This window comes from Rissa tridactyla, chromosome 1 (genome assembly GCF_028500815.1).
Source record: "Rissa tridactyla isolate bRisTri1 chromosome 1, bRisTri1.patW.cur.20221130, whole genome shotgun sequence".
NCBI classification, from domain to species: domain Eukaryota; kingdom Metazoa; phylum Chordata; class Aves; order Charadriiformes; family Laridae; genus Rissa; species Rissa tridactyla.
Genome location: NC_071466.1, coordinates 127,918,144 through 127,945,099, shown reverse-complemented (window position 1 = coordinate 127,945,099; position 26,956 = coordinate 127,918,144). Strand labels below are relative to the sequence as shown.

The 26,956-nt window shown below is 42.1% G+C and overlaps 1 protein-coding gene across 25 annotated transcripts in view; it reads left to right on the top strand.

Annotated features, from left to right (window-relative positions):
- Window positions 1-26,956, top strand: part of ZBTB20 (zinc finger and BTB domain containing 20) — a 487,506-nt gene that overhangs the window by 279,621 nt on the left and 180,929 nt on the right. Inside the window, exon 5 of one of the 25 annotated variants that reach the window (XM_054213893.1) lies at window positions 6,470-20,977. The exons of the other annotated variants lie outside the window; for them this stretch is intronic. The gene's annotated coding sequence lies outside the window, so the exon portion shown is untranslated. The remainder of the gene's footprint in view (window positions 1-6,469; window positions 20,978-26,956) is intronic. 25 annotated transcript variants of the gene reach the window in all.

Here is a 26,956-nt window from a genome sequence, read left to right as displayed (position 1 = left end):
GGGTGGAAGGTGACAGCAAACAATGATTCAGGGTTCTAGATTATGGTGAAAAAGATGCAGATTCCCATGGAAGCAAAGAATCCTTGTTTGTCTGACTGGACGCAGTGTTAGAGCTTTGCTCAGTCTTTGATGGTAAGACCAGTTGTTCTCCGGATACTCAGCCCCCTGAGCTGGAAGATGGGGATGGGGAGCAGAATGAAGCCCTCATAATCCAAGGGGAAGTGGTTAGAGACCTGCTACACCACTCAGACACACAAAAGTCTATGGGGCCAGATGGGATTCACCCAAGGGTACTGAAGGAGCTGGCGGAAGTGCTCACCAAGCCACTTTTCATCATTTATCAGCAGTCCTGGCTAACAGGGTAGGTCCCAGTAGACTGGAGGTTAGCAAATGTTACACCTATCTACAAGAAGGGCCAGAAGGAGGATGTGGGGAACTACAGGCACGTCAGTCTGATCTCAGTGCTGGGGAAGGTTATGGAGCAGATCATCTTGAGTGCCATCACACAGCATGTACAGGACAACCAGGTGATCAAGCCCAGTCCGCATGGGTTTATGAAAGGCAGGCCCTGCTTGACTAACCAGATCTCCTTCTATGAGAAGATTACTTGCTTAGTGGGGGAAGGAAAGGAGGATGTTGTCTACCTAGACTTTAGTAAGGCACAAGTTGGGCAGGAGTGTTGATCTGCTTGAGGGTAGGATGGCTCTACAGAGGGATCTGGACGGGCTGGATTGATGGGCCGAGGCCAGTCCAATGGTATGAGGTTCAACAAGGCCAAGTGCCAGGTCCTGTGTTTGGGTCACAACAACCCCATGCAGCACTACAGGCTTGGGGAAGAGTGGCTGGAAAGCTGCCCAGTGGAAGAGGACCTGGGGGTTTCGATAGACAGACGCTAAATGTGAGCTGGCAGTGTGCCCAGGTGGCCAAGAAGGCCAATAGCATCCTGGCTTGTATCAAAACTAGTGTTGCCAGCAGGACTAGGGAAGTGCTTGTACCTCTGTACTCGGCACTGGTGAGGCCCCACCTCGAGTACTGTGTCCAGTTTTGGGCCTCTCACTACAAGAAGGACATTGAGGTGCTGGAGAAGGTGCTGTCCAGAGAAGGGCAATGAACCTGGTGAGGGGTCTGGAGAACAAGTCTTATGAGGAGCAGCTGAGGGAACTGGGTTTGTTTAGCCTGGAGAAAAGGAGGCTGAGGGGAGACTTTATCACTTTCTACAACTACCTGAAAGGAGGCTGTAGCGAGGTGGGGGTCGGTCTCTTTTCCCAAGTAACAGGCGATAGGGCAAGAGGAGATGGCCTGAAGTTACTTCAGGGGAGGTTTAGATTGGATATTAGGAAAAATTTCTTCACTGAAAGGTTTATCAAACATTGGAACACTCTGCTCAGGGAAGCGATGGAGTCACTATCCCTGGAGGTATTTAAAAGATGTGTAGATGTGGCACTTAGGGACATGGCTTAGTGCTGGACTCGGTAGTGTTAGGTTAATGTTTGCACTCGATGATCCTAAGAGTCTTTTCCAACCTAAATGAGTCTATGATTCTATGATTTTTTGCTGCATGAAATTTTTCTGTGTATAGCATATCTTCCAGGTCCTGGTAGATTTGCTTTTAACTGTGTTCAGGAAAGCTCCAAAGGAATAAACAGTGGAAACGCTATTATCTTATTCTAGAGAATTTGCTTCACAGTTTAGAGAGACTTTGTTCCCAGAAGCTCTTTTCCATAGCCTAATATATCTTCATTCTGATACAGAGAAATAAGACTGTATGTAGAAATTTTCTGTTTACTTCAGGCCCTTTCCCTTTGCTGATGAGACATCACTCTAATCTTCAGAACTGCACTTTGAGCAACTGGAGATGAGTGCCATTCAACAAGCTTGCTTTGATGGCAGCTTTTCTTGTCGCTTAGTGAGGGGGGCGTATTATGTTTGACGTTATGAAGTTTGTGTAGAACTATACTGATCTAAATGTGCCTTTTTACTTCCTGTGTGTAAACACTAGTACCACTTTGTGCATACTCCATCATGGGCTGGAGATTAAGCCATCTAACTTTTTAGTATATAGATTAATCCATTTTTCCAGTAACAGCCGACTGTATACCTGGCATGAATTATTTGTTGTAAACATTATTTTCTGTTGCTCATGCAATTGGTTTACCAGACTGTTAACAGGTATAAACTATCCACACAAATGGTTTTCAGCCTGGGCTGTTTCTGTGGCGACTAATGAAAAGTGCAATATACACATCAACAAAACGACATTCTTATTGTGAAAACCTTGGAGAGGATTCCTACTTTAAGAGCTTGTTGGGACATACAAACATTTCTGTGAAATATACCTTTTCTTAAAGAAAATGAAATAAGTAATATAAGTAATGCGTTCCAGTTTTAGGTTAGTCTTACTGTTTCTTATGGATGTTTAGAAATACATAATTTCAGCGGTAGAATGCAGTGCCTAGGCTGATAAATCAGTCCTTTTTTATCATTTTACAGGACAAAGCATTTGGCAGACTGACCAGGACACAGAGTGAGGAGTTTTAGGTACATGAATGTCTTTCTGAGATTTAAAAGTGAAGCACTGTAAGGTGGCTGCATTTTTAACAATGGACTTTTAGAACTGTTCATAATTCCAGCAAAAGGCCTAAGGAAATACCTAAAAAGAAGCCAAAGGGCATTTGGCAGGTCATAGAAAAAATCCTATTGCGTGTCTGTCCCCCAGTTTGAGCAGACTGTCACAGGATCGTGTCATCCTGTGTCATCTGTTATTCGACTTAGATAAATTCTCAGATGCTTTTTTAGCCCATACTCTTGTATTGATCTCAGAGGGAATTTTGCCCAAGAAAGAGCTGAATAGTGCTTCAGGATTCAAGTCTGGATTTTTATATTCCTGGTCTTGACCATGTGTGTGACTAGATTTCTGAGTGAAAGGCAGGACAAAATGAAGATGTTGTTAAGTGAAAAGCAGATGAAGGAATTTCTGGTTTAAAAATCCAAACTGAGGTATCAGCAGGAGATTTGCAGTCTGTTTAGAATATTTCTAATTTGTACAAGCCCATGTGGACCTATTCCTTTCTCGTTTAATGGCACACCCAGAACTTCCATTGGCTTCAGTGCAATTATTCTTACAGCTCCGGGAACTTTCCCAATAAGCCTGCACTGAAGACCATTTAGTTCAGAGGGAATGCTTCCACTAACATCTGTATGCCCTGGTCTGGGCTGTATATGTAGGTACTTCTGAGCTGAGTACTATTGAAGATGGTCTATGCTCTTGTTTAAAGGATATAAAACAAATTAAATTCTCTGATCAATAGTACTTTATCAACATCAAAAGTAGTAACAACAGGAAAAGCTACCAATAAGGATTATAAATATTATATGATGGCTACTGCAATTCGCAATATGTAACGGCTCAGAAAGGAGATTTGTTTCTTCTGGAATTAGAGAATGTCACTGATTTTGGGATGTCTCAGTTCTACTGGGAACTGCTTTTGTAAATATTGCAATACTTACATTACAGATGTATTTTATGTTATGTATTTGTTATATTTTCAGAGCAGTGACAGTAATATAAACAGTGGTATTGGTATTTTGAGTTTTGGTACGTTTCTTTACTTGAAAAAATTCTAATGGAACTTATAAACTTAGGTCTCACTCTTGTGAATACTTATCATTACTTACTATTTAAGTGTTTGAGTAGTCCTGTAGGACTGAAAATTCAGGGGACTAGCTAACCAGATGTAAGCTGCGTATATGAGTGCATGTTTTCATAATCAGCATTTTAAATTTTTAAAGAAACTGCACAGGAACCTTATCATCTACTTCAAAAAAACAGGACCACGTTTGGAATAAGAAACAAGAACATTATTCACTAAGCTAAAGTAGAGAGGGAGAAAACCTAAGACTGTTGAAACTGCAAAATGGACTGAAATGAGAAAATTGTATTTACCCAGTTTGGAATCTGGCAAGTGCACTTGAAATACTTTTTTTTTCTTCCTTTCTTTCTTATTCACAAAGAGTTGCAGGATTTGAGTTAGGTCTAAAGTCAAAATAAATATGATACCTCACTCAAGAAGAACTTACCTCATTTATTTAAGAATTCATATAAAGCATTCGACAGGGTTGAGTGGTATTTTATTTGGTTAAATTAGGGTTTGAGGTTTGTAAAGTTTAAACTTGGTCCCCTTTTGAGAATGATTTAAGACAGGAATGCTATAATCATCTAGTTATATGAGGCTGGAGCAGGTGCAGGGTACAGAAAAATATTCTTTTCTCCTCCCATCTGTTCTCTGAAGAACTATCTCATTCTTCTTGCAGGAATCTGTTAAAAGCTTTTCCTAAGGTTTCCCTGTAGGCTGACAATTTGCTGCAGAACCCCACAGGCAGTGCCTTTGGATGCACTGGGAGTAACTTGTGCATAGGCTTTTTCTGCTTCTCCAAGTGGAATGAGAAAAACAGGAAAGTGTGCTTAGGGATCCTCTCCGTACCTTCCTTCCGAGTACAGCAGAGATTGGACTGACTGACGAATAGCATCATGATCCATTTCTGCTAATAGGAATAACGTTACTTTCTGTTGTATTTAAAACAATGAATGGAATTGGGTTGTCTTCCCTCCTATATGAGCATCTGTCAGTTATTCCAGGTTTGTTTTTTGAATATCCAAACAAATGATAACCGAAAGCAAAACCCTACTGAAAATGTTTAATTTGTAGTAGTTTCTGCTTCTGAATCAAGGTAACTTGAGTTTATCAGGCTAGATGTCCTGTTGTTGGGGAAATGAGCTGTGCTACATTCCTTACTGCTTTGTTTGTCTTCATGGCAGGAATCCCCGGATCATAGAATCATAGGATCATAGAACGGTTAGCGTTGGAAGGGACCTTCAAGATCATCTAGTTCCAACCCCCCTGCCATGGGCAGGGGCACCTCCCACTAGACCAGGCTGCTCAAAGCCTCATGCAGCCTGGCCTTGAACACTTCCAGGGATGTCTGAGCTTTGAATTTTTTTTAAACTCAAGGTCAAATTCTCATCTTAGTGCAGATTTCTTCACAACATTTCTGCTGCTATTAATGCAATTCATACCTAAATCCCTATTGTAGATACAGAGGAAGGGATCCACGTTTTATTTTTCCCATCTGTATATTGGGAATGCCATCAGATGAAAGGAAGAAAAGAGTACCAGTTTACAGCAGAGAAGTATTAGAGGAAGTTCCCCAACGCGTACCTCCCCTGCAGCAAAACAGAAGCATGTGCGTACAGGAAAAGTCTGTCAAGTTTGGTGTGAGCTGGGATTTAAACTTCTGCCAAGCTCTGAGGTACTGGAATCCAGTACGGGTCTGACCCATAACTACTTTGTGAGCTTGACAGGGTCAAAGTTGCAGCTAAGGGTAAAAATCCTTCCTGTTTAACCTTGGAAAACTGAAAGTCAATATTTTAGATTTTTCTCTAAAATAACCAGAGAGAAATGGGCCTTTCTGGAGCATAAATTATTCTCGTCCTTTGATAGACCTATTACAATGGAACAAATTTCTCTTTACAGAGAACTCTCTATCCACTGGTTAGCATGCGTACCTGGCTAAACGCAGACTTTACAGATAGCTAAGATAAGTGGGTTGAATTCTACCCAACACCTGCTATCCTTTTTCTGAACACATCCAAGTGTGGCATTGTTGGATGCCACACTTGAAAGTGTTCAGAAAAATGACAGCAGGTCGTCTTCATTTCTAATTTAAGCTTTCCTGCTGGGTTTTCCATAAGCTGACACAGATTGACTGAAATGGGCCTTCAGTTCAGATAGTGATCAGGCTCACAGGTAGCACAGTTTTGAATGCAGGGAAATCCTCCATATTTCCAGAGTGGTGGTGTTTGGGTTTTTTTGTGAGCCTTTATTCCCAAAAGTCTTGGTATCTCAGGAAACATTTAAGCGAAAGACACCAGGCTGCAGTAATGCATATACATGTTGCCATTAGATATTGCAATACCAATCTGGTCCTGATATTGGAGAAGTTAGTCCAGGAAAGGTTAGAAAACTGGGCATTACCTGCACAGTTCAGCACAGTGCAGAGAACCCAAGGTAGCTGTGAACAAACTACCTTGAGAAACAAGAAGTGGCATAGGTATGACAGCATGGCAGTCTACCCAAGCTAATAAGCTCTGCCTCTTCAAAGTATTTATTTGTTGAGGTGCACCATAATGCTGTTCTGCTTTTCAGATTTAGGTTTGATCCTATATATTTTGCCGTGCTCTGCTGGTTGGTTATACAACCCTTTTCTGATTGACACTGGGACAACCTGTGGAAACAAGAAATTGCATTGCCTCGAAGAAACAGTTCAATTAGGTATTCGTAGTTCACAAAGCAGTTTTTCAATATGACCTTGCAGTGTATTTACAGTTGTGCTCGTGTTTTGTTGCCACTTAGTGATATTGTTTATGGTTTTGGTTACTAGCTTTACTGATTGAATTTAACCCCATCTTCAGGTTAATGGAGCCCAAGGTTTAATTTTATGTGGTCCTGCGTGGAGCAGGGGGTTGGACTTGATGACCCTTATGGATCCCTTCCAACTTGAGATATTCTATGATTCTATGATAAAAGCCCATCAACTAAATCACTGAAGGGAAGGAGAATATTCTGGGAAGGTCTGACAAGAGGTTTGCTTTGGTTTTATACTTTTCATACTGCATGCATACTCTCAGCCTCCATTGGAGAGGGAGGACTGGGCTAAATGGAGCGTCTGCCCCCATGTATTCACATGTTATTCAGGAGACTTTATGTACCTACACAAATCTACACACACATCTCAGGGTTTTCAGTTGCTCAGGTGCTGTGGGTAATTATTTTTGTCCCTTTTCTAATAAATAGGTAAGTGGAAACACAGAATTGTCCTATGACATGGGTAGCAGGTCCCAGGAGCATATGGATCGAGAACCCAGAGCCTCTTGGTTCCTAGTTCAGGTCCTAGTTCAGTCCCTCTTACCTACACACACATCCTCCCTGCTTGAACTCTTCAGTATACATCATAGGGGCAACTTGAACTGTCTAACCAAGAGACGGAAGAGGATAGTTCTCTCGAAGAAACCCTGGTTTCTTTGACCGCTATATGGGATTAGACCGCTATATGGGACTGTTAAGACATTAACGTGAGAGGAGGGCATGTAATTGCTAGTCTTCCTGCCCAGATGGCAGGAATGCTACTTTCATGCTTTCCAGTTGTTCTTTGCAAGTCCAGTAGAGAAAGAGTTGAGCCTGCTCATGGAACAAGTCCCAGGTATGCACAGCTGCGACCATGCCAGGTCATTGTACGTTAGTCACTTATATTGTGTGTGCGTGCTCAAATAGATGTAGATGCAGTGTACGTATAGTTTATGTATAAATATATGAAAGTATGCAAGTGGACCTACATGTATCCAAGGGAACCACTGCATTTAGCAGCTTCACTTTGAATGACCTGATAGTTAAAGCTTGAAGGTAGTTTGAATATCCATAGCAGTCCTTCTTTCTTCTCTGTACAAGGACCATGCATTTTACATATCCACCTCCCAAATTTGTTCTTTCCAGACACTTTTGGATAATAGGATCAGGACTGTATTTGTCTTACAGAAGTGTGGGTGATCTGAGTAGTTATTTCTATGATAATGAAAGCATGTTTCAGATACAAAAAAGTTCTGCTAATCCTGGTTTCTAATAGTGCTGTCTCTGACAATGTTTTTCTTTTGTGGCCTCGAGTAGATCACATCACTTTTGCCACTGTTTTCCCATCTCAAAGAGCCATTGTGAGCCTTAACTAAGTGACACTTGGAAGGATTTTTGCAAATGAAAGCTAGATGTGAAAATGCATGGGTAGAAAAGCAAACAGTGTGATCCTAGACTGGTGTTTTCCATTGGCATCCTGATGAACTTTACTTGAAACGTGGCTCTGCATCTGTGAGCTTTAAAAAGCAGCGATGGTATCTGTAGTATTACATTTAGTTTTATTCATTAAAGAGATGTTTGAAATACATTATTCTGTTTAGTCCAGCGAGCAGCCCCAAGTTAAGTGATGTGTTATGGGCTGCTTCGTGGGATGAGAGCAGAACAGGTTTTCCTTTTCCAGTTTTTGCATTGTGACCTGACATTTATGTATATTGCATAAACCAAATTCTGAGCACTGCAGCTTCACTGACTTGGGAACTGACGAAGATTTTTTGTCCTTTTTACTTGCTTTTTGTTATTTTCTAGGAAGTTAAACATACTATACTATGCAGCTTTTTCCAGATAGCACAGAAAGGCTTGGTTGTACTTTAGATGAGGCTGCGTTATAACTGTTTGTTCATGTCCAGCTCTTCAGTACAAAAATACTGTGTACCTGAGTTCAACCAAAATGGTTGTGTCTTCCTGAGTATATCGTCTATGGAAGCCAAATAATCTAAAGTATGCATGGTTTGATAGACTAAGCATCCAACAAAAGCTTCCTTAAAATGAGTCATGTCTTTGATTCAAGAGTCACATTAGTTGAAATGAATCAGTCTTCCTCTTGCTGGTGCTGGGAAATTTAAGAAGAAAAGCAAAAGAATTGCTGCAGCGTAACAATGCCATCCATTGTAAGGCAGTGCCAGCCAGGGATACCAGGCAGCAACCAGCCAGGCCAAATCAGCACTTACTTGTTAATTCCAGGAATGTCTCAAATATTTGAGGGCAGTTTCCGGACAGAGCAGTGATGGCGGAGCGTTCTGGCATTACGGTTTGTCAAGGCGTGATGGATCTCGTGTTTGGAAGTGTTCACATTAGGGCACTCATTTCATTACATTTGAAGTAATTGTCCTTCACAGTGTTTCAGCAGGAGTGGCAAAAAACTACATGGACAAATAAAGCAAACAGCACTTCTTTCAGCGTCCCGTCTGGAGGCCAAGTTCATTTTTCCTTTCTCTCTTTTTGAAACTTAATTTTACATCAAGCAAGAGGTCAAAATTCAAGCACAATAGTTCAGATGTGCTCACCTAACAAGTATGTATTATAGTTTCTACGTCCTTGGTCATTTTTAGGCATAAAGGGAATTTATCTTTATCTCTCCTTATTTCCTTGCTGTCCTAGTGCTGTCTTCTCTGTATTTGCATTACAGATTTATCAGGTCTTTTGCAAGTACCTCCTTTCAGTGTGTACAGACACCTATTCCTTCAAGCGTTTCTCTCCCTTCATTACATCTCCTTAACTGACAGTTATTCTCCCATGCCAGGTCAAGCTCTCTTTTCCTTGATCTCTCTCTTGTCTGTTTTTTTCCTTCTGTTCTCACAATTCAAAGTCTCTCACCTTATGGATTGAACGCAGACATAACCAAGTGAAATTCTATGGCTTATATTACTTAGGAGGTAAAATGGTGCGACTTGGGCTATGTTTGAGCCATAAATCTATTAATTTATTCATTTCGATTCCATGGACAAGTGTTTCCTTCTGACCTCTGTAGCTGCATCTGGACTTTTGCATGTGCAATATTTTAGATTTCTTTGTGCAAACAAGATGCATATACATCAGTCAGTTCCAACCTTTGTAGCATAAATTCACACAGGAAAAAAAATTTCAATCTAAAGAAGAGTAAAATGCAAGGGCAGAAAAACCATGCCTGAAAAGAAAAATGCTCAATTTTATTTTATAGATGATTATTCTGCAGTCATAGTATTTCAGCATGTCTCAGAAGTTCATTGAGCAATGCAGCTAATATCTGACAGGAATTTATGGTCTTGTTTGGCTTTTGCTTTTCTTCATCCAGCAATACAATATGGTACCCAACTTATACCCTGTATTTTTGTCACCATCCCTTGTCCAGTTCTGTTTCTAGTCTGTCCTGTTTACTCCCTTCTCTCAGCTGTTTTCCCTAATTTAGTGAATATAGGTCTAGCATGTTTCCTAAAGACATGGTTCTCTATTTTTATAAAGCAACCTTTCTGCTCTGGGGTAAGCAGTATTCTTGCCCAATTCTCATGTATTGAGGCCTGGTGTTAGGCCAGCCCCGTTGTTCTTCAGAACTCAACAAGCGATGCTCGTTGTAGCCCACTTGGCTGCTGAAAAATTGCTTAATCTTTGTCTGAAGGCTGATGGAATTTGTGGAGTTCCTGGCTTTGCACCCTGCTCTAAACGTTGGTCAAGGATGACTGTTTCCCACTTAACACTAGCCTGGTCTTACCTGCTGTACTTCTCCCTTTCAACCATCTAGTGCAAAACAAGGTTAACTGCTTATCCAACAGCAGCCTGCGCTGCCAAGCAAGATACCCGAGGTAAACACAGTTTCCATCAAGTTCACAAACTGGTTTGAGACGGGAGCGATGCACGTTTGCTGGGATCAGTTCAGAGAGGGAAGGCAAATGCAGGGTGGCTGTAGAGCTAGCCAAAAATGGTGATTACAGTCTGACACAGAAAATAGTTCCAGGAAAAACAGTTAAAACTGAGGGCAGCTATAGCTTAATATTTAGGGAGCAGTGGGGAAACAATGGATATTCTTCATTAGTAGATTGTTGGCTCAATAAAATGTAGGGATTCTTTTGGAATGTATATGTAGGTCTCAGACTGGGCAGGCTGTCTTGTCCCCTGTTTTTTAATGTATTAACCAAATGTGTAAGAAATTAAAACCAGGCGATGAGCAACGTTTTCTCTCTGCAAACTTGCAGTGCACCAGCTGTGAGAGGGTATGCATTCCTGGGGATATGCAGTTTTTATACTCTTTTCTGACTAGCACCGTTACATCTTCAGTCAATAAACGTATGTGTTTTTAATATATATACACACATGCACATATATATCATTTAAGTAAATAGCTGTGGAAAGGAGGAGAAATAGTTATAAAAATAAGCGTTCTGAACAACAAACAAGCCTAGTGTACAACTAAAGGAAACTTTGAAGAAACAGACCTTCATGAAGGAATAACATTGTTGAAACCATATGTTTTCCATGTACCAGGAGACTGTTTTAATAGTTTACAAATGTATTTAACCACAGAAAGTCTAAAATTAGTCAGTGTTTTAAAGGGCTAAAGATTGACACAAGTCATTCCAGTTAGTAAAGGACTTCTTTTCATCCAGATCCAGTGAATAAACTTATGTGACTGAGCAGGAGAAGGTGTTTGGGGGGACTGGTGTGTCAACCGCTGCTGATTAGAGTTGTACAAAACTTTGCCACTAATTTGAAGTATCTGTTTTCCTCGGGCATTGTGTCTGGTGGGAAGTATGGTGGCCTAGACCACAAGTAACCTGAGTTCTGTCCCTGCTCTGCCGCTGGTATGCTCAATGGTCTTGAACAAGGCATTCCTCCTTGTTGTACTATTTTTGCCCTTGTAAAACAGGGAATCCCTTTGTAAACTACTTTGAGAACTGCTAATGAAAGGTGCTGGCTAGGACCTTTGCTGGTCCTTTCTGCCAAAGTTTGCTTGAGTTTGGTAGCCTAAAGCAAAACTCAGGTGAGTCTTTAGGGCCTCCGGGGTTTGTGCTGAAGTTCTACAAAACCTTGAATACAGCATGTTTTCATTGTAACAGCTCCAGGGTTAGTCTGAGCTCGGCCCCCTATCGTTAACAGGGTTTGTGAACCTCAGGAAATCCTTCGTCGTGTGATCTGAATTACGAATTGGCAATGAAATCAACATCTTCTGTTGAGCAGCAAAGGTTTTACGAGTCTGTGCAACGCTGTCTCCACAAAAGTTTAGTTCTCTTTTGGCAGTGCTCAAACGCCAGCTCTGCTCTGTTGCACACCCTGTTCGTTCTCCTGTTCATCCTTAGATGAACTTCATCCCAGATGGCTTCATCCTTAATTGATTCTGGACTGTGGATATGACCACAACTAAGGCATGCATAATGATGTCACCCTGTTCTGTGATATCACAGGCCTGCACTGGACATGATATGGGTTCCTGCATCGATGATACCATGTTCTCAAATGCAACATAAGTTTGACCTTTCAATCCAACTGGACATCTTCCTCATCATGACAGCTATTTTCTTCGTGGTTTGAGCTACTCACAGAGAGAACTAAGTCACAGAGCTACCTCACAATGTCGGAGTCATTGAATAGTGTTTTGAGTGTGCTTTCCTGCTAGCTATGTAGTGGCTCTATGCTCGCTTGACAGGTTTTCATCCTGATGGTTTTTGTAATGGGTTTCTAGCCTGCAAGGAACTCATTTTTATTCTGCACAGCCCTTGGTAGAAGCAAGCTTAAGAAAAGAAGATGTACCTAGAAGAAGGGAGGAAGGTGGGTTTGGTCCTCAATAGGTAGGTCTAGTGCTTTGCCAGAAATCTGGATGGGATCTCTTTTTTTTTTTTAACATGGTGAGAAAGCACTACTGGAAACAAACGTACAAGCAGAAAAATCTTACTAGACTTTCTGCGTTACTAGAAATCCTATCCAGGTCTTTTATTTAAAACACGGTCAAAATGAACCGAAGAACAGGAGCTGTATTAGCTCCTTTATTAAAGTATTCCTTTCAGTGTCTGTCAAAAATGGTCACATGGTAAACATTGAACAAAAATTTGAAATGTTAAAGGAATAAAACTCTTCAGGGAATAAATTATTTTTACAACTGGCCAATATAAAATAATACAGTACAAGTCTCTTAAAGTAGTAATTGATAAAGGAATAAAACTGCTAAAAGAGTATATTTTTCATTTGCTGGAGCTAACTGTATAATAGCACTCAGCTGTATTTAATCTCTAGGGGCCTACAGAACAGGCACAAAAATGAACGTAACTTAAAATCGACGTGAGTGATCTTTCATGAGATATGCGCTACCTGCTGCCTGCTGTCAACAGCCATGTTACTGCAGCAAGCCGACTCACTCAGCCCCACAGTACTTTGCCATTACGAGACTTTTTTTACCTGGATGTTAAGTAGGTAATTCCCAAGGTGTCCCTATTAAGTGAAGAAGAATGACTGTTCCAGCCTGACACCTGGGGAAACTGAGATACAGAGAGGACAAAGCCATTGCCTTGGGTCAGACTGGTTTGTTCTACCATGTAATGTGGCTGTAATGGGCCTTGGTCCTTCCACAGAGTGCTGGATGAAAACACGCTAGAATAAAAATTTTGAATTATGGTTTCACTGTGTACTGCAAAACAGGATTTCAACTGTGTTGGAACCAGGTCCTTCGGCTTCCTACAGTGCGCACGTGAATGCGGTATGGAAGCCAGTCTCAATTTTATATTAGTGACTGGTTAATTAAAGAGCTGTTACAGTATATGATGGAGCCATGTGTGCGGGCTTCAAAGGCTGACCTCACATGGGCAAAGAGAGCATCCCAGGAGGGAGAAAATTCTCCTGCTTTGTGGCTGTAGTGTGACTCCTGTTTGCCTTAGAAACAGGTCTGTCCCAGAAACTTTTTAAACTTTCATTGAGGAAAAGAAGATAAACTTTTCATTAGGTAGACACATTCAGAGAGATTCTTGGTTGAGGAGAGTGGAAAGAAAGTGGACACATGGTAGAATGCATTAAAATGGCATTTAATTTATCCTTCTTAGCTCTTGGTGGGTCTTTGAGAGGCCAAGTGATTTTTAGCTCATGCAGGCTTCACCCAGCAGTGTTCTCTCCCCAAGGTCTCTTACCTGTTTTTCCATCCACTGTTCAAACCGTCTGTCCCTGAAGAACTAGCTTGTTCTTGAGATGAGTTGCACTAAAGCAATTGTACAGAATTAGGCTTTTTAACTGTGTCTGTCTACTAGTGTTGGGTTTGCTGGTGCTTCTCTCCCACCACCTGTGAGCTCATTCTTCATTGATTTAATCACAAGTAAAACCAAGAGCTTTTATCTGAATAGTCTTAAATTTGGGGTATATTTTAAAACAGAATCCTTCTCTCTATTAAAGTTCCGAAACTACCTTCTTTTCATAATACTTCTTTACAATGCTATTGACCCAATTGTATTAAATTTTAAAGACGTTTGAAATTTAGAAATAGATCTACATTTAACAGCATTTCTGGTTTTGATAGCCCCTTAAAAAAAAGGAAATAACTGGCTTTTTTATTTTCTTGCACTGTTTACTTTGTTTAGTTCTAGAGGAGAATATGCAAGAAACTTTGATGAGTGGGTAAAAAAAGAAGATGGTAAAGGTCCTTTTGTAAAGCTCTACCCCACACATACCCTGTGCTCTTGCATCTTGGAGTATACTCTCCTAGCCTGTTCATTGTAAACAGACTGAATTAATTCAGGAATAGTAGCGTGCTCTTATCAATAATACAGAGATAGCTTCCCTTTATAATCCACCGTATCAGTTACAATTCTCTCTCACTAATTATTTTAGGTTAGAAATTGTTATACTTAGAGACCTGGGAGAATGAAAACTTAAAAAAAAAAAAAAGCTAGAAAAGAAGTTTTTTTTTTTATGGTGGTTTTAAGCATATAGAAAGAAGTGAAGAAAGAGAGCATGAGAATAAACAACAGTATTCCGAACATACCCGATAATGTATTTTGTTTCTGCCTCACTTCAAAATGACCCAAATGAATGTTGTTTAAACTTGGCTTATTTTGTAGCTACCCTTGAGAGTCTGGTAATAAATCAAATGCCAGACAAGTTAGTTCAGCAGTTTCAAAGTGGTGTGTATACATAACATACGTAGACTGAATATCACTTGTGCCTGAAGCTCACTATTTTTCTCTGTTGAGATCTGTCTCCATTCTCATGGAAACCAACCACTGATTGACAGTAATGCTGTGAACTTCCACTTATTAGCTAATGCGTTTTCACTGACTTTTCATGAAAATAGGAGCCGAGCAGAGTATTATGGAATATTCATGGAACAGAATTCCAGAGAAAGAGGTCTCAGGGTCAGGAGGAGGGAGGGAATGGGAGACAGATGCCAGATTGCCTGTAGAGAGTCCAAGCATGTGTTTTTGTTTGTAGCAATGATGCACATGCCTTTTGCGGGTGCAATTATTGCTTCTGCCTTTGAAAGTTTCACCATAAATCTGTTTCTCAATCTCCCTTCATTTTTGACCCAAATTAACCTCTTCTCCACACAGTTCTGTTACCTAACCTCGGTTTCTCTTGGGAATATCTGTACACCACCATGCTGTAGGTATTCTCTCCTGAATTTTAGAGATCACTCTGAATTCAAATCTGTTTCTGGACAGATTTAATTCATTAAGTATTTCTGTCTTTTCATGATTTCATGCACTGGATTTTATATTTCACTGAGTCATTGCAACGAACAACACCACATGAGTGAAAAAAATCATTCGCCCTTTATTTTTGGTCTCTGCCTACCATCCAGCTTCAAGCAAAGGCATACGATCTCTAAGTAGCTGAAAACTGAGACCTAAAGTATTTGAATATCCATTTAACATATCGTGACACTTTCCTTTTAATCTATCAAACGCTTAAAAATCTGATTTCTCTTGTTCTAGCAATAGCTTGTCTTACTTGAGTGACACCTCGGGTCTAATGAAGCTGACTGCAGGTGACTCACAGCTAACTCTGCAACAGATGTGGGGTGAAAGCTTTTAGCAGCCATGCACCTCCAAGTGGGAATTCCCAGCCTGTAGTATCTGTGACATTGATACTGCGCTATTTTCCCATGTCAGACTCCGGCTTTATTGTGGACCTGACAGGTTCAAAGTCACATAAGCTACGTCTTGTCGTAGAGTGCTTCAGAGAAGAGGGATTTAAGTGTATGAGCATTTATTAGTTTTATTTAGGGAATGGACAAAAAATTGCGTCTCAGTATCCTTGTACTCTTAGGGAGCTTTGCACCTTCTGTGAATTTTCTAACTTGGGCCTAATCCCGGGGCTGGGATGCTAGCAAACGTGCTTCAGCTTGCCAGGTGAAGAGACTACAGTTAAATACAACTGCTAATTGTGCGGTATCCGACCGAACTGAATATGTATTGGTCTGAAATATAGCCTCGGTTACCATGAAAAGCTAAATATCAGAATACAGAGTCACATCATACTATGTACAAAGTCAGGAACTTTCTGTGCCCTCTCCTTCTGGAAGGAGAAGCTCCGTGATAGCTTAGGAGCTTGTTTGGGGGAGAAATAGCATGTTGTCTACAGTTTTCCCCAAATGCTTGAGGGAATGCAATGCGCAGGACTGACTCTGGGAGAGTAAGAGCTGTGGAATAGCTCAAAAATGCGAGCCTTGCGCTGCTGGGTAAGTCAAGGAGGGTCAGATGGGTTGGCAGAGTTTCGTGGTTCCTGGTGTGCTGCCCACAGTGGTTTGAAGTAACTGCAGCCTGCATCAGTTCTGTCAAACCTGAGTGGTAGACTTCATCCCACGTGGGATGCAACTAACTAGAGCTGGTCACTTGGGATAACTGTTGTGTGTGGATGCCCGTTGTCCTAAAGGCACCGTGAGCTTAGCGGGTTCCAGCCAAGAGCTCTCTGCAATGCTATTTATCAAGAAAGCCATTCTTTTGAGCTGGAGGTGTGTATCTGGGCCCTCAAAATAGAAGTAATTTAAATGTATATATATGTATTTTTATTTATTTTATTTTATATGGGGCGAAGTTGCCTGAAGCCTGTTTATTAGTTAATAACCCCCTCCAGGTTACCGTCTCTAATCTTGTAATGAAATTGAGTTAATAAATCCAAGATATTATTAAATAAAGTAAGTATTTAATATTACTTGTCCTCTTTGAATCCAAGTTGCAATACAACAGAATTTCATTTTATAAATAACACCTTTCGTGCTAGCACCACAGGGCATGATTCAAAAGAATCTAAATAGAACATGAATGCTGTAATCAAATGCAGACCCCAGGAAGGCAGATTAAAAAGGCCTGTTGCTGGTTAGCGCAGCAGACAGGGTAAGTATAGCGGGTCACAGCAGAAAAGCTAGTTACAAAAACAAGGGCACAATCAAATGAAAATTGTTTGCTTGCCTGCTCCAAACCATGACTGACTGCTTCTCTGTCCGTGACCTATTTTTTTTAATAAAGGAAGATTTTGAGAGGTTGTTACCTTTTAATTGCTTTGTACTAAACAAGACGACAACAAAAATCTCAACTCTGTCTGCATCTGGAGGACGCTAGGAGAATCTCTATTTACAGATAGAGACACTACATCTGGAGAAGACTTTTCCACTAGGTTTATATCATCTCTCTCTGCTTATCTCATCTGTTTGCTCCCGCTGCCAAAGGCTGTGTATCCCCTCCTGTAGAGGGGAACATACAGCAGAGGGGAAAGCTGCAGGGAACTGCCATGAAGCTCCCCTTGCAGAGACCCTGCAAGTGTTCAAGTGCTGAGGGCAGGACTGGCAGGAGCGAAGGAAACTGGTCTCCAAATCCTGTGAAGCCCAGCATCCAGAGGCAGCCCTGTTATGGCCTGGCTCCCCTCGTAGCGCTGCCTGGCCTGCTGCACGTGCCTGCCTCTCCTGCCCGCACCCTCTTGCTATCTTTCCTCCTGGAGGGTGTCACGAAGGTGGAGCAGAGGTTAATGGAGCAAAAAGCAGAATTAACCTCTACGTGCTTATCTGCAGCTGCTCCCGAGGTCCGTTCGCAGCGTGGCCTTTCTCTAAGCGCAGAGCTTCAGCTGCGTGGAGGGATGCATGGAGGCGAGGAGAAAAAAGTCAGGGTCTCCGAGCCCTCTCCGGCCTCTGCTGGGGTTCTTCCCCCTTTCTTTGCTGAGAATGGGGGGGAAAGCATCGGCCTTTTTGAGGCTTGTCCTCCCTAGGCTGATACAAGGCAGGCAAAGAAACCCTTAGATCATAGCGTTGGTTTTAAAAGCACTCTGTTTAGCTCTCTATTTTGTGTGCGTGCGCAGATATGTAGAATTGCAGCCAAATGCATTCAGTCTTATAGTTCAAGGGCGAACGGCCAAGTCAGGAGGTGGAAATAAAACTCTGATGATTTTATTTGTGCACATGTATAGATGTATACATTTATATTTGTGTGTGTAACACTGTTATGACTATTATTACAATATATTATATAGAGAAAGCTTGTGTTTTAATTAGGTACCACCTCTGAGACTCCCAATTATTTGAATATAGGTCCCAAGAAGAAGGAACGTCAGTACAGTTGCCTCACCAAGCTATGTAAACAATTAAAATATTTCTGTAGGCAGTCTGTTGCTTTTACTTTAACAGGTAGGATCAAACTAGCCTAATGCAAATAATGAATCGCCAAAACTAGTCCATAAACAGTATTGCAGAAAGAAAAAAAAAATAAACCTTCCAGAGTGGTCTGCTGTACTCAAGGTAAATGAAATATTTAGTGGTGGCAGCAGCAAAAAATGAAATATGAGATCTTGCATCCCAAGTTATTAGTGACCTGTTAAAAGACAGGCTGAAAAGTGCCTTTACCAAATTAAAACTTTGAAAAAGGGCACAAATGGGAAATGTCAAAATAAAAAATCGGAGGAAAATGATTGTCCTCCTGGCTCTTATTATTTTGCAGTTCTGAGGCTGCGGCCACTGTTAACAGTAGTGAAACAAGAATGGCACAATTCAGTCTCCTGAAATCTGTAATGGAAATAGTCTGCGCTGACAGGCAGCCAGTTGGAATTTTCTGAGATTTTGATCACAGTTGCGTGATCTGTTCGCTGCATGTGTTTTTTTTTGTTTAGGCTAATTTTCAGAAACTTTGTCGGCTTTTTTTTTTTTAAATATAGCATTCAATTTGGTTCTCTGCTCCCTGGTTTTATAGTACAGCCATCCCTAATGCTTAATGATACTAAATAAAAAGAATGTCAGAATGCTTAATTTAATGTCTGCTATTGATCTCTGGACTGTTCAGCAAATGACTTATTAAACGCAGAGGGCCATATACTGCCTTCACTTCCATCCACATAAATACCCTAAAGGCAGTAAAGGAATTGGGAAGCTAAGGTCAGTTGGTCAGCCTGCTAATTGTGTTGCCTACTTCGAAATGTTGAAAGTTTTCCTCGGCATGGGCAGGAATTATTTTTTTCGAATTCCGTTCCATTATCCTATGCACGCCACTCTGCTCTCTGAGCACCTGGCTCTCTGGACACCTCTCAATAATAAGGTTTCACGTGAGAGAGTTCAAATTTGTCTCAATTTTCTTAAGTATTTCTGGCAATGCTAGTAAACATACAGGTAGTGAGAGGTGAATGATGAGCTGATTCGTAACTAAGCAAAGCAGTTCTTAGCGAGGTCAGATCAGCCAACATCTTCTCTCTGTTCCCCAAAGTCCTTTCAGGCTTAGGGATCTCTTTGGTATCAGCACGTGTGAGCTAGATGGTCAGATTCACAATTTGCCAATTAGTCTGGCGAAATCGATTAGACCCCCCTCCTTCCCACAGCTCCCCCGGTGCTGTATCGGTGATGTCACTTCTCCTCTGTCTTCAGAATTCTCTTGAAAATGCTTCCTTCTTTTATTTTATGAAGATCCCCTTGGTATTGTAGATCTAGAAATGCTTTAACAGTAGCTTCCCCAAAAGATCTGAGCCTGAAGGAGCTGTGATTTACTATAAATTTTGCATTAAGGGCTCTGGGCTTTTATTTTCAACCAGACTTCAATCTTCAGCTTGTCTCTGCCTTACCCACCTGCATCGTCGACTGATTGTTGCTAACAAGAGTCTATGACAGCATTGCTTTGCCAGCAAGAACACACAGATGTAAAACTAATTATTTTAAGAAACATGTTTTCATTTGTGTCTTGCGAATACGGTAGTCCTCAGGAATTTGACAGATTAGGCAATTTTTTTGAGATTTGGGAAGCTGAGTTTTGGGGTGGGCACTATACGCATTCAGCATTGCGGCTCTGTTTCAAATGGAAGAGTCCCCTGGAAACAAACTGCAGATTGAGACTGCCAGGACGTTTTCAGTTATCTCATGATCTTTTAGTCTTTTGCCCCACTTCTCCTCTGAAGTAGGCCCTCACCTGCTGCACTCTGCTTTCCTACTCATGACCCAAAACACAGCATTGCCGAGCACCTCGGTTCTCATCAGCAATCTGTGATCTTCTAATGCTGGACATGCGAGGCAGGTTTAATAAGCTCCTTAATAACAACTTGTAGCATACTGGTTTCTCGGGCCATCCCCCATTCTAGGCCTCCAAATGTGCTTGATAAATTATTTGAATTACTCTTTCAATCGCCATCTGTAGTTCCTCATAAAGAGACTGCTATTTGCCGTGCCTTGTGCCAAATCATGCAATAGTTTTTTGCAAAGCTAGGGACTGTACTGAAATCACCGAACTCGTGTCACTTGTGAGCTGCAGTACGATAACATGTTGGCTTTAAGTAGACTACAGTTGCGGTCTTGTGAGATGAGAATGAAGGCACTGGAACTCCATCCCACAAATAACAAAAATTATTGGGAGGTACGACAGAAGTTCATGTATCTCAGGCTTCTAAATACATATATAAAAAATTCTTTCTAAAATGCATCATAAAAATGCACAAAATTTTCATATTATGCATAAATAAATATACACATGTATACATTCAGATCTACACACACACATATATATACTGTGAGCTTCTCCTCCTTCCCCTTGCCTTGAACTTCTTCCCTGAATGTGTCCTCATGGCGGAGCGATGATCAGATCTAAAGAAATTTAGCGCTGCGTGAAACCTTGGAATAGTGACATCTGTTGAATTTGGACAGTTTTGTTTGTCTACTGGGAAATCGCATGAACTTCCCAATATATTTTTTTAAGTTCGCGTTGCCCTCCTCCTCTTCTCCCCCTCATCCCCCCCCCGCTTCCATAAGGGAGGGTAGCTCCAGGAGACATGGCTGCTTTCTTGCTTTCTGGTGTGGTGTAAAGTTTTCCGTCGAGAGACAATAATGTACATTCCTCTGGCAGGACGGGATGGATTTTTTTGTTTCTCTTGCTGTTGTTTATTTATAAGACATTTCCTCTTGCTTAGTGGAAGTTTGATCGTAAGAGGCTCCAGTGATTTTCCTTCCCACCTCTCCCCTCCCTAATTTCTCTGCCTCGGCACTCGCTCTGGAACGGAGCGAACTCAAAAAGCCCATCGGCGCAGGGCGCGCTTCGCAGCCAAGCCCTGCCACTCTCCAGAGACTGTGAGGTGATTCTCCTTCGTCACCGCTTGGACCAGGAACCACAGCCCTGGTGAGTGGTGAGCTCCCAGAATTTGATGTGTCAAGGCTTCTATTCTCGGGGCCGCCGCCGCGAAGCAGGAAATAAAGGTTTTTTTTGTTGTGTTTTTGCCCTTTTTTTTTTTTTTGCCTTTTTTGCCCTTTTTTTTTTTTTTTTTTTAATATAAAAACAAAATCAGCAAGAAGCACAGAGGAATATGGAGCTTGGAAGCAGAGGCTGCCGAGCTGAGGGCAGGGGGGCTGCGCCCGTCCCCGCAGCCACCAGCGGGGGTCAGGCTGGGCAGCCGCGGCCGGCGGGGGACCGGGGAGGAGGGGGGAAGCACGGAGAGGGGGGAAGCAAGAGAGGGATGGGGATTGGGGGGGGGAAGCAAGGGGCGGCGGGGGGGGAAATGTTAATCCTTTGCTCGGAGTTTCTGTCTGGCAAGTTTTCATGCCTCTGTGTTCTGAGCATTTACATTATGCTCTGAATACCTGATTGCCTAGCCAAGCAGAAAAGAAACTCTACAGTGGATGCATAGTAAAAGAAAATGCTTCTGTGGAAGCCACCTCTGGGAATAGGAAGAACTAGTTGGTTTATAGGCTGCTGGTCCTATAAATTTGAGGGGGAGGGAAGCGTTGGATTTTTAATTTTTTTTTTTTTTTTTTTTTAACTCTCTCGTTCCCCTTCTGTTCTGTTTCTGCCTGTATGGGGAATGGACAATCAGGGAAAAAAAAAAAAAGTACTTTGGAGAACTTCATGTACAAAATCTTGGATGCTAAAGAATTGGGCGTCCCGGCCAACATCAAGGTACTTATGCAGAGTTATTTCCAGTTGTTGGATAGGGAAGCCGGGGCATAGAAGGCTGCAGCGATGTGCTCACGGCCACATGGGAAAGACAGTGAAAGAAAAAGGAGAAGGATGTACATCTCTAGTTACAGGCCTAGATTGCTCAGGGTCTCCTTTTGTCCTCTCCTGCCCCGCGGAACGTATCGCTTCTGTTAATCTTTTACTGCTGTAGTGCTAAAGAAGGCCAGGGCAGCGTGTGGGCTGTTCCATTCATCCTTCATCATCTCCCATATTATCTCACTTGAAGAAATGAATCATTTCTTGACTAACATTTTCTGCTCTTAATAAAGTAGGCATATAAGAAATGCAGGGTAGCAGTCAAAATATTTGCATTTTGAGGTATTATCCTGTTCTTTGAAACGTGTCCCTGGCAAAAGAACCATTGTTTAATGGCACCCATGTATCTCACGTGGAATAGTAACTGGGAAGCATTCTTCTCGCCTTTGTCTTGCTGTTGAGTTGGGTTCATTCAGCAGGTGTATCAACAAGCTTGTCTCTCTGGCCCCCAGGGAGACGGCTCCTTTCCAAATCCTGCTTCATCTGCATGTCACCTGTGACATACAGAGGGGTCTGGTCACCTTTTCCCTGGTTTTATGCCCAGTGAAAGCCATGAGGACAGTATGTAAAGGCTGGCGCCGAACGGTCTGTCACTGGAGTTATCAGAGGCTTTGACGTTGACTTCAGACCTGAGCTCGATATCAAATTACATCCAACCCAAATGAAAGTACTTGCTATTTCTTATAACCAATAAGTAAAGTCGTGCAGGATTCGGTGGTTTTACTGCTTGGCAATTTTTTCAAATATTTTCATTGGTTGCGATCCGTGTGGGGTTCTCAGTCCCTCCCGCTGCTTCAGTTTCGGCCTGAAGTTTCACTGAGCCTGAAAGCTTCAAATGGAAGATAGACAAAGCCTCCGAGTTTCATCTGGTTTTGCGTCAGAACCATAAAGAACCGTGAACTCCTCTTTTTTTCATATACAAAACCGTAAGTTGACCTCAGACCTTTTTCAGCACTGAGCAGCGAGGGGTTAGCTCTTTCTCTTCATTCCCTGGTGCTGTGGAACCTCTCTCTGAACCTAAACGAAATCACCAGCTCTTAACAAAACCCGCAATTAAGTTGGCTGATCCCCTCAGTAAAGAGTCTTACATACACATAGAAATAACCTTCCCGTACATCAAAGCCCCAATCCGAATGGTCCCGGCTTTTGACTAAATTGATGTTAAGATCCCGACTTGGCTGTTGCACCACCTTTCCGCAGTGTACTCAAAGCAGCTGGCAGATCAGAACATCCCAAACTTTCAGGCAGTTCACATCACAGATAGAAACATAATGGGTTTTTTTCTTTTCTCTAAATGGGCTATACTGAACGCCCACACACACTTTTGGGTCTGATCTTTGAAGCTTATCTCTGATTTACTTTCTCCCTCCAGGCAGTGTAAGTCTGAAAGACATAAGTACTTCTGAAATGGAAAGTTCTCAAAGCAGAGTGCTAAATGTCTGAAACTTCAAACTTCTGCCTGCATAACACTTGTTCTCTGGATATACTGAAGTCAAGGGCTGTCACTCTGGTAACTTTCACCAAGAAGGCAAAACAATGTTTAATCTCTTTTTTAAGAGTCTCTGTTGCTCTAAACCTCTCGATGTTTAAATTATTTAATTAATGTATTTATTCGGCTAGTCTCTACGGTAGCAAGGGAACTTGTCTTCGCTGGTATTTATGCACAGTAATGTGGAGAAAATCAGCTGCTTTCTTACTATGGTATAAGCTGCTTACTGACTGTAGTCCAAGGTTATAATTGTTTGTCTATGGTCTAAAATCATTAGGGTGAAAATCTGCAATTTCAAATCATATTTTAACCGTCTGTTTAAACACTCTGGGATGGTAAGATGATAAATTGTCTCATTAGTAGTAGCTTCTTTGTCTACTGTGTAGTAGTTTACCATAGTTGCTTTAAAAAATGGAGGTGACTGCACGCGGTCGTTCTTTTATAGGTGGCACTGTTTGTTTCTGGGAGTAGCCATCTTAGTTACAGCAACCCTTCCAACTGGTAATCTCAAAGTGCTTTGCATGCGCTGCCGAATTAAACCTCCCTCTTTCACCCATAGATAAAGTGGGAAAGGTGTCATCTCTTGCCTGAGACAGGCAAAGGGAAAATGGTAGTCTTTTGCTCATGTTCAAGCCACCGTTTTATACTTTTGGGGAAGAAAATATGTATTTGTGTAGCTGAATCAAAACCACTGTTTTCTGCACAACAGTTTTGTTTGATGTGATGTGCTTGTTGTTCTGTGAATGTTCTTGCATCAGACAAGAACAAAGCATAGAAAAGGATGTAACGATAAAGGTACACAGATTCATAGGTACTGGGACACTTCAGAAGTAACAAGAACTTAAGCTATATCCAGAGACAATTTTTGCAGTAAAAGTACATAAAAGCAACTGCCTTGTTTTGAGTACATTGCCCGTTTTAAGGTATTCTACATTCTTTTTCTTATTTTATATTCCAAGCCTATCTTTTCCAGAAGTTGAACGGCAGCTTGCTTTCCAGGGTCACAACATTGACACAGCACTCATTTCCCTTCCTGTAAATCTGAAAAGAAAGTGAAACTTGATTTTGAATTAAGTCACATGACAGGGAATCTTGTGAGAGTAAAACGGATCTGCAACTTACTGAGGTAAAGCAGCCACTGACCACGGATCGCTAATTACCAACTGCAGAGTTGCGTTGTGACATGGAACACTTGAACAATGAAGTCATGTCCTCGGCTAAAGGATAAAGGAATAGCAAGGTGTACGAACAGTAAAATGAAGATTCTTCTTCCTGTCCTGGGCTGGGAAGGGGTATGGATGAATAACGTAACGAGAACGGAGGGAAACGAAACGGGCTTTAGGAGACCTGAATCCCAGATCCACCACTGTGTGATCTTTACCTCTGTCTATCTCTCACTTACCCACCTGTAAAATGGAAAGTGTTTTTCCTGCCCTCACAGGGCTACAGGAAAGGAAAACTTGATCAGAGTTAGCCAGGCTCAGGCATGCTTAAAAAAGAGCCTGTGAATACAGCGCGTAGATCCCCCCGTTGCTGCCTTGTTTGTTTTTTCCTCCGTGCATGCTTCAAGTTCCTGGAACCGAGGCGAGTTCCAGAGCTAGCATGGGTCTGCGCTGCTGGCAAAACAAAGCAGGTGCAAATTACGGTGGAAATGAAATAGCTGGTGCTTTGAGGCGGTGGAGTGCCCAGTTCACCTCAGGGTATATGTCTGCGTTCACAAAACATGGCTATCACACACACCCTGATTCATTAGATGTGTTATCCGGCAAACAAGAAGCCTAATCATATTTTAACGGGAACATTCTTATGATAAACTCTGCTTTAGTGAAACTCCGCATATAGTGCAATTTCTCCCGGCCGCGTATATTACACGGTGAAGAAAAGCTACCCCGCTGCGTATCAGAAGGCTGTAATTTCATTTAGGGGTTCTATTGACATCGTAAACTGCAAGAACAGAGCTCAAGTGGCTATTTAAGTCATAGGAACTTCAGACTGAAATTACTGCCTGGCAGTAACCGGCCCTCCCCCCACGGGCCCCCACGTACGTACTTCATGTTTTCATCCCTCTGCCTATAAATAATAAATCTCTTCAGCGGTGTCGGAAGAGAGCGGTTCCAAAATACCGGCGTTATCCGCCACCCTTGCCGTCGGTGGCGCCTTCCCGGCAGGGAGGGGAAGGAGCGGGAGCCCCAGGCCATGAAGGTGGGACCATGCCCGAAGATAGCCAGTGCTCCGGGGCTGCCGCTCCGCTCCGGCTCGGGAAGCGTCGCCCAGCTGCGAGCAGCGAAAGGTGAATGTGCCCGTGCTCACTAGTGAGGCTGTTTGTTGCCATCATAGCTGACATGCCTGACCTTTCCCACTCGTAAGCTGTAGATATCCACCCTGGCGCGTGTGAAGATAAATGCACCGTGCCACCTGCGATCCGCGAGGCTACAGCACATCTGCTATTTATACAGCGCCTGGCTGAAATGGCTCCCCGCAGCCCCAGGACTTGGCCGGCTGCTGGGGGAGAGGGAGGGGAGACAGCCAGGGGGGAGAGGGCTCCGCGCTGCCCCGGGTCCGTGCCTGGGAGAGCAGAGATGAACTTCCCCGCGGTACGACCTGACACACCTGAGTGAAAAAAATTCCCCCTTTTTTTATTTTAACATTTGAGTAATGCACAGAGCAGCGCTCACACGGACAGAGGTTCGTGTATTTCATCTATATGGGCTTGTTTCAAGAAAAGAGCGAAGTCAGAGAGCATTTGCTTTTGATCAGGAAAGCGAGGTTAACGATTCATTAGAGCTTGTCAAGAAACCTCAAATTTAAACCAGGCACAGGAAGAGACTTTCAGTAGGACAATGGACAAGAACCATTAGTTTTGTGCGCCGTAGATACCCAGCGTAGGCATTTTAATTTGGCTATCTGAAAACCAAAGCATCTCAAGTTCATGTAAATGTTAATCTTTGTTTCCCTTATCCTCATTTTTTTCCAGATAGCGGGGAAAAAAGTATTTTTTGTACTCAGTGTTTCCGAGACCTTGGTGTGTAAGATAGGTGTTAAATTACCAGTGGGAACAGGATTTATATTTATTTATTTTCTCTGAACCAGCTTGTCCCTTCTTACATTTCATTTAACAGAATGATGGTTCACCATGTTAAATTATAAAAAGCACTCAGTTATATTATTAGTATTTCCATTCTTTATAAAGGAAACTTTATTTTGCTTTTGGACCTAGCTTTTTCCTGGAAAATCAATTAAATCATTGCTTCTCCTTCTTAAATGCCACCATCCTGTGATTCCTGAGACCGTGGTGCAGCTTAAATGAAACAGCAGCTTTGAAATTAAATAAGCAAGGTTTATATAGTTATTAGACATGGCAGACTGCAGTAGCAGGGCAGACTTTTCTGGTCTGAAGGTAAGCTGTTCACGCTTGCATTTCATCTGACTTTGAGCAATAAACTACACTTCGGAGTCTGGATAGGCAGTTATCCTGGAGAATATGCTTTCGATATTCTCCATGAGTCTGTGAGAGCAGCTTACACGCAGGCATACAGCAGAAATGGGAGAAGTGAATTTTGAACTCTGTGTTGCTGACTCTGGGGGCTAGGGCTGCAGGTATCAGTAGCATTTCTGCTCGT